An 8,337-nucleotide genomic window follows, 5' to 3' on the forward strand; every position below is an offset into this window, starting at 1 on the left:
AGGCACATGTAGGTTTGTTCTTAACTTGTGCAGAATACTCGCAATTCATTTCAAAGATCCCAACCTCTGCTTTAAAAACCAAACCCACCATTGTAACAATATTTAATTTTCTGTAGCTCATCTTATAAAGCCTCCAACCAATTCATGACTTCACATGACCTAACCCTTTCCCCCTCTAAAGATCACACTTAACTCCTATTAATATAATCTATCTAATAGAATATTGAAAAAAAGTGTGGCATGCCTACCTCTAAACTTCTTCATTCATCATCTGCTACCACAACACGATAACCGCACTTCGGTGGTCCTTACACATAAACATCCCACACAGGATCAAAACAAAGACAGAAACCTTCAAACCACACACTAGACATGGGGTTGCTTGCTACCCGTGCAGGAAAGCGGTTCAGCTTCTCGTACATGGGTAGTAAGCCCTACATTACAATACAATACAAGGTCAGCAACACCTTATAGTTATAGTTCAGATGTCTCGCACCAGGAACGTATGGAAACAATTACCTTGAAAAATATGATCAAGTACTTTTTTTTATTAAAAAACATAGTTGTGCTTTAGGTTCAAAAGAAATAGTGGAGGAATAGCAAACGGTTGGTAAAAAAAATAGTACTATTTATAAACAGAAGGCTGCGGAACTACGGTCGCGTTAGATCACACCCACTTCGACCTATGAGCTCGCTGACTCTTACAGTCTCATCCGCCGACACACGCAGTGACCTTTACCTGTCACCCCTTTCAGGTACCCCACACCGGTTAATCTCTATGGTAATATTTTCCACTTTGGAGATTAACCCATCGCTTCCCCCATCGTACCTCTTTAGACAGCTTTACTGTACCCGCACACAAATCATCAACTCGGTACACTCTTTTTACTAAAAACGAAAGTGAAAGTGCAGGAACTACGCAGCATAATTATTTCACGGGGCATAGCCGGTCGCAGACACATGAGGGTAGGACGCAGAAGGCACATGAATCACGTTATCCCCGGCGGGTGATGTTTTATACAATTTAATAACCCTGACACTCACCTTCCTCCTGCCGCAGGTATCCACCCAGCCTGATTACTGATGAGCAACAGTTCCGCTCCGCCCGCTACTGTGCGTCACAGGACACGCGTTGGCAGACGCACCCAGCGCCAGCCGGGAGATGTAGTTTACATCCGAAATATCCACTAGCTACTTCCGATTAAAAACCAAGTTCACAGCGCAGATTTGTATTTTCGAAGCTTGTATGTTCTACTATATATAGGAAGAGCCTAGAGAGGTATTTCACTAATACAAAGAATTACTTGCCCACACCCCACAATGAATGTGGAAATGTCGTGGGTTTGATAGCTTTGCACAGGCCATATTCGCAGAGAGCCTCGTGCACTGGAAGTGGGGAAGCCATATAAAGTTGTAGTCAGGCTCGAGCAAAATGCTGGGCTCTGCTCAGTTCAAGGTCCTCTTACAACCACAAGCCCAGCCAGCTTTCATGTGGATTCTTCCTAATAATAATAATTAATAATAATAATACAAACATTTGTGCCTGGTTGCACTAGAGAAACAGTGCGTCCCCGCGCTGTGGATGCGGTCCAAAGGGCTCCTGATCACAGCCCCACAGGGAGGGAGGGGGAAACGGAGGGACCGGACCACTCCAGTCTAATCTTTAGGGAACAGATGGGTCTTAAGTTTAAGCCGGAACAGCGTTTCCGATGGTTCCATACGGAGTTCAATGGGGAGTTCGTTCCATTGTTTACTGGCTAAGTACCTAAAAGAACGACCCCCCCATTCGCGCTTTACGGATATGGGGTACCATAAATTGCATGCTACTCATAGATTTCAAAAAGCATTTGGGACGGTATATAGTCAGCATCTTTTGGAGATAGACTGGGCCTTTGCCCTGTGCTATATGATGGGTCATGCACAAGGCTTTAAATTGAATGCATTCCTGAATGGGGAGCCAGTGCAAGATCTGTAACGCACTTTTCCCAGACAACTTCCTAGGCAAGTTCAAGACAAGCCTGGCAGCCGCATTTTGGACACATTGGAGTTGGTTCAGGCCCTTTTTACTAAGGCCACATAGCAGAGAGTTCCCATAGTCTAGATGAGAGGTGACCATGACATGCACTAATGTTTTCCTCGCTGTGATGGGTAATAGGTCTAGAATTTTGCGTAAAACCTTAAGTATGCCATAGCATTTAACCCGTCACATTTCCGATATGTTGGGAATATGAGAGGTTAGAGTCCAGGACCATCCCCAAGTTTTTCACCGTATCAGAAGGAATAGGTGTAGGGCCCAAGTCAGAGAGCACCAAGCCGACGTCCAGATCAAAGGGGAAGAACCAATTATTAAAAGTTCTGTTTTATTCCCATTACGGCGAAGGCAATTGGTCTTCATCCATCCGGCGAGTGCCACCAGACAGGCGGAGAAATTATCTGCTGTCTCCATTGGGTTGTGAGATAGGGTGACCACCTGTTGGGTGTCATCGGCATAAGACACAACAACCACCCCATAGGATTCTACCATCCTAGCAAGGGGTTCCTTATACAGATTAAACAACGTTGGGCTCAATATAGAGCCCTGAGGAACCCCTTGTCTAAGAGAACGAGGTGTAGATTTAAAAGGGGGGTAGTATACTTGGAATTTCCTGGCTGCTAGAAAAGAGTCCATCCATTCATAGGCTGACCCAGCTACCCCTACCTCGCTCAGGCGGGCAAGGAGCTTAGAGTGCGACACGGTGTCAAAAGCCGCACTCAAGTCCAGCAGTACCACGGCGGCTGCCTGTCCCTCATCCACTTTCTGACGGAGTAATTCCGTGGAAAAAAGTAGGGCAGTTTCTGTAGAATGTTTCGCCCTGAACCCAGATTGGGAGAAATGTAGAAGGTGAGTATCCTCCACAAATTGTACCAGCTGGTTGTTCACCAGCTGGTACCCCTGTAGAGAGCCGTCCGGGCTCTCTCTTGTATTGTATCAATAGCACCCACTCCTCTGGGTGGGCTAGTCCCGAGGCAATAAATAAAGGGCGAGAGATCGCTCGGGTCTTCCCGCCACTAGTGTACCAGTGAGTGGTGTATCATTATTTCAGCGCTGCCAAGGCCCTGACACCCTTCAGGCCTCGCCGCGCCACATTGGCGACGAGGCCGGTACGAACCCCCACACCTTTCCAGAATACATGTGAAGGAGACTGTGATGCCCCACAACACTCTGGCATCTGCGGAGGCAGCAATGCCTTCCTGGAAACAGCCGCTGGAGCCCAGCTGATCCAGCCCACAACACGCCTCTCCGCACCATCCCCTGTATCTGCTGCGGCAGTTGGCCCTCCAATACACCCTTACGCCAGCACCGGAGGACGGTGGAGCTGCCCCGACCGGAGACCTACACCATCACGGGCAGCACCTGTGCGTGGCCAAGCCCAACACAACGTGCGCTGCGGGCTGGGAGCAGCCCGAGGCCAAGGGGCAGTGGAGACACGCGTACGTGCTCCATTGACCCCCAGGTGAGAGCGCTGTGGCCGTCTGCGCTCAGCATCCAGCGAGCAAAGGGCACCTCCTGTAAAGCGGTGCAGCTTAATCAGAGGCAAATAGACTGTCAGGTAAAGAGTGACCAAGTGAACACACCTTGCTTCTGAAAAAAAAAAAAAAGAGAAAAGACCACAATAGATATCACATCAGCTATTGCCACACACACACAACAGGCGTGTGTTTGCACTGAGCTTGCACAGAGGCAGGACCAGATACCTTCATACCGAAGGCTCAGAGAGCAAATAGACTGACTGCCTACCACTAAAGAGGCTAGCGCCATCGAAACCACGCCTACATACAGCTAGGCACAGCACACCATGCAGCTATGAGCACGCCACCACAGGCAGGCGCGGCAGTCCAGCAGGCAGAAAGTGGGGAGCTACGAGTGGGCGCTGCAGCCCCACCAGAAGTGCATAGCCACCGGGCAGTCTCTCCAGTACCCCCTTTCAGTGAAACAGCAGACCCGGCAACATCGGTCCGTGCTGAAAAGCGTGGATAAGGCGTCTTAATCACTATTTTAAAGGCATGCAGGAAACAGACAGAACAGTGAAAAGGTCACTCCTCATATACTATGGCTTGGAGAGATTTATGACCTCTTTGAAACACAGCAGGCAAAGCAGTCTGACACTGAGTATGTGGATATGTTTTAGGCACGGCTGCGGAGGCTGACAAGTACATGCACTTTGGCCGACCAAAGAGAAGAGGTAAGAGCACAGGTGATCCAAGAGTGCTACTCAGTCCTCCTACGGAAGTTGATCCTCCGGCAACCAGGAATACCACTTGCCGAAATACTCGTTCTGGCCAGATCTCATGAGCTTTCGGATGCTTTTGCGGATGAAATGGAGGCTGCCCTAAAGCACCACCGCGTCTCAAACTCCCAGATACACTCAAGTCAAACAGGAGAGGGTCGAAGCCATCCAATGGCGCCCAAACACCATCCACGCCACAGCAAGGCCACCGATGTGCAGAACATGCAGCAACTGCAGAACAGAACATCCCCTAGCGAGCCTCTGTGTTGTCAAAGGAAAGATCTGCTCCCGTTGTGGAAAACCATACCACTTCACCAAAGTATGTAGGAGTGGCAAGTTTTGACAAACCTAGGCTAAGCCCCGTGGGGCAACGCAACAACTGTGGCAGCTGTCACTCAACAACCCGCAGACCAAGAGGAAGGCCCTGAACAGGGCCGCAGTTTTACCATGGAAGACGACGATGACAATGTATTCGTCATATCTTTTGTCAGCCAGTCGGACAAACAGAAGAGGCCTCCCGCCATGAGCTCCTTCACAGTGGCCAGATCCACAGTTCAGGTGTTGATTGATAGGGGGGCGTCCGTAAATGTCATGGACTCAGACCAATATGAGCAGTTGTCTCCATGGCCCCCGTTCACCCCCATGAACGCCAGAATATATACATATGGAGGGAATCCTCCACTCTCCCTCAGAGGGGTGATCGAAGCAACAGTCACCAGCGACAAACACACCAAGACGGCCAGATTCCATATAACTGAAGTAAAGAAGGGGACCCTACTCAGTTGCCACATAGCGGAAGACCTGGGCCTGGTTTTCTTTGCAAACCAAGTGCACGGCTCTCACGCCAAAGCGACCCTGCAGAAGTTCCCGAAACTGTTTTAGAGTCTATGAAAGCTTAAAGGAAAACAGTTCAAACTTCACATTGATTCAACTGTCAGACCAGCAGCTCTGAGGCATAGGAGAGTATCATTCTATCTATCCCTCAAGTGGAAGAGGAACTGAAGAAGTTGGAGGACCTCAATGTCATCGAGAAAGTATCCTCCCCGACTCTGTGGGTGTCACCATTAGTCATCGTACCAAAACCCAAACAGCCGGGAGCCATTTGGCTCTGCGTGGACATGCGCCTCCCAAATCAATCAGTCAAGAGAGAAAGCCATCTGACGCCCACAGTGGATGACAGGGTGGCGGACCTCAATGGCGCCATGTGGTTGTCCAAACTTGATTTGAACGCTGGGTACCACCAGTTGAAACTAAAGCCAGAAAGCAGCTACATCAGCACGTTCTCCACCCACGTTGGCTTCCGGATATACAAAAGACTGAGCTTGGGGGTGTCTTCGGCCGCAGAAGTCTTTCGAAATACCATAAAAAAAGCTCTGTCTAGTCTGCAAGGAGTCATTAACCTAAGTGACGACATTTTAGTGTTCTCAAACACCCTAGAGGATCACCATACACACCTGCAAGTCACTCTTCAATGTCTGGAAAATTGCAGCCTAACTCTCCACTAGGCCAAAAGCTCCTTCTACCAGGAGTCTATAGACTTTTGTGGGTACATCTTACCACGGGAAGGACTGAGAGGTGATCCAAAGAAAGCAACAGCCATCCTGTCAGCCAGCACCCCAACAACGCCAACTGAAATCTGCAGTTTTCTCAGAATGGCCACCTACTGCAGCCGATTTATACCAAATCTAGCCTCCCTGTCTGAACCACTGCGCGCCCTCATGCACAGCGGTAGCTCCTGGGAATAGACCACTGCAGCTAACACTGCATTCAATTCCATCAAAATGGCGTTAATGTACAAAACAGTAATGGCATATTTTCACTCAGGACGGCGCACCAAACTGGTCATGGACGCCAGCCCTGTCAGCCTTGGGGCGATTCTTCTCCAGGAAAGCAGCCGAGAGACATGGGCACCGGTTGGAAACGTCAGTTGAGCCCTGTGTGACACGAAAACAAGGTATGCCCAGATTGAACGTGAGGCCCTCACTATTAAGTGAGCATGCCAGCACTTCCACCTGTACCTCTACGGGCAAGATTTCCAAGTAGTAACCGACCATAAATGATTAATTCCTCTGTTTGCTGGGACATCAAGACTGACACTCTCCAGCATTGAAAGATGGGAGGTACAACTGCAATCCTACAATTTCAAGGTCATATTCCACCCAGGAGCACACAACCCAGCGGACATTCTCTCCAGGCACCCAGAAGTGACGGATATACAACACCAGCCCTCAGATGCAGACCACACAGAAGCATTTGTCAGAAAGGGTCACCCTGGTTGCATGCCCCAGAGCCGTGACACTTGAGTAAATCGGGCTGGCCACAGCCAACGACAAATCGTTAGCAACACTCAAGGACTCTTTGCAGAACAACGGGTGGGCACACTTCTTGGATGGTGCACAAGCACTCATCACCGAAGACAACCATGCCAGATGACAACTGTGAAGAGTCCATTGCATATTGAGCGAAGGAGAGCAAGGAGGCCATGTCATTGTAATCCCGAAAGCATTGCAAAATCGAATTGTAAAACTGTCACATGTCGGGCATCAAGGGATGGCGAAAACCAAAGCACGCCTTTGGAACAAGGTATGGTTACCTGGCATGGATCCATGATAGAAGAAAACATAAGACACTGCCACTTATGCACAATAATAGGTGACGACCCCGTACCTGCACCAGTTATCCCTGAGAAACCAAGTGAAATACCCTGGTCCAAAATCAGCATCAATTTTGTCAGTTTTCCTGATGGCCGCAGCACACTGGTGCTGATAGACTCATTCTCCAAATTCCATTAGTGGAAGTGGTTGCGCCCATGGCTTTCACAGAAGTGCAAATGATCCTTGACAAAAACTTTGCGTTCATGGGACTGCCTGAAGAAATCCGATCCGACACCAGGCCTTCTTTTCAAGGCCGGGAGTTTTAAGAGTACCGCAAAAGGAAAGCCATTCGACACCGGAAAATCACCCCACAGATGCCGCAAGCAAATGGGGAGGTTGAGCGTTTCATGAGGACACACAACCGGGCCCTGCGCATCGGAGTGGAGCAAGGAGAAGATGCAGAAAGAGCTCTGCAGGAATTCCTAGATGCCTAAAGTCAGACCCCTCACAGCACCACTCGCTCTGTACCATCTCATTTACTTTTCAGGCGGGCCTCACGAGACAGCATCCCGACCGACCCTACATGGAGGCCTCCAGAGAGTGTGGCCATACAAGCCCGGAGGACAGAGACGAATCAGAAGGCAAGTTTGGCCAGAGGGGCTAAGATGCCATGGGTAAAGGTGGGAAAGATAGACACCCTGACTGGAAGTTTTGAACGCCATATGAGCCAGAAGTGTGGAGAGTGGTCCGCATTCAGGAAACAATGGTCAACACACAAAAAGGTCAGAAAGTGGTCACCAGGAATGTGGCATGGTTTAAGAAAGTGTATGAGCAGGATGCAGACCCAGAAGAACTAGTTGGACTGGAAGTCACCCAGGTAACAGTCCACCAGGATCAACAGCTTCCTCTCATGAATCCAACAAATCCAGAGATAGCGCGGCTGCGCCAGTCTCTGAGACGCACAGCCAAGACCTCACAGTTGTGCCATCACCGAGCATCCAGGCTGAAACAGGGACCAGTTCCAACTTCCGGAGTTAGAAGTATGCTCTCCGTCCGAATCCTGTGCCAAGCCAAAGGTTCAGAGACTTTGTATGCATGTCCCCCTGAGCATTCGGTACATGATGGACATGTGCTAAAGAAAAGGAGAGATGTAGACAGCCGTCCGGGCTCTCCAATACATTGTATCAAGAGCACGCACTCTTCGGATGGGCTCATCTCGAGGTAATAAAGAAAATACGGGAGATCGCTCGGGGTCTTCCCGCCACTAGTGCACCAGTGAGTGGTGTATAATTATTGCAGAGCTGAGCCAGGCCCTGCCCCCTCAGGCCACGCTGCGCCACACCACCCTCGCTCTAATCTTGTGCATGAAGCAATAAACAACGCATTAACATTTGCGGTAAAAAAGGAGAGGCAAAAAAAATACCTATCTAGTGACTTATTTCTACAAAGTGAAACCAGAATACCTGAGTTAATCC

General features: G+C 49.4%; 1 protein-coding gene across 2 annotated transcripts in view; it reads right to left on the bottom strand.

Annotated features, from left to right (window-relative positions):
* Positions 1–1,137, bottom strand: part of CALCOCO2 (calcium binding and coiled-coil domain 2) — a 428,938-nt gene extending 427,801 nt beyond the window's left edge. Inside the window, exon 1 of one of the 2 annotated variants that reach the window (XM_086924246.1) lies at positions 1,045–1,137. The gene's annotated coding sequence lies outside the window, so the exon portion shown is untranslated. Of the gene's footprint in view, positions 1–829; positions 992–1,044 lie in introns of those variants that run through there. The other variant, XM_086924247.1, reaches the window with a different exon arrangement.
* Between the last annotated feature and the right edge of the window lie 7,200 nt (positions 1,138–8,337).

This window comes from Lissotriton vulgaris, chromosome 5 (assembly GCF_964263255.1).
Source record: "Lissotriton vulgaris chromosome 5, aLisVul1.2, whole genome shotgun sequence".
In the NCBI taxonomy this organism is placed as follows: Eukaryota; Metazoa; Chordata; class Amphibia; order Caudata; family Salamandridae; genus Lissotriton; species Lissotriton vulgaris.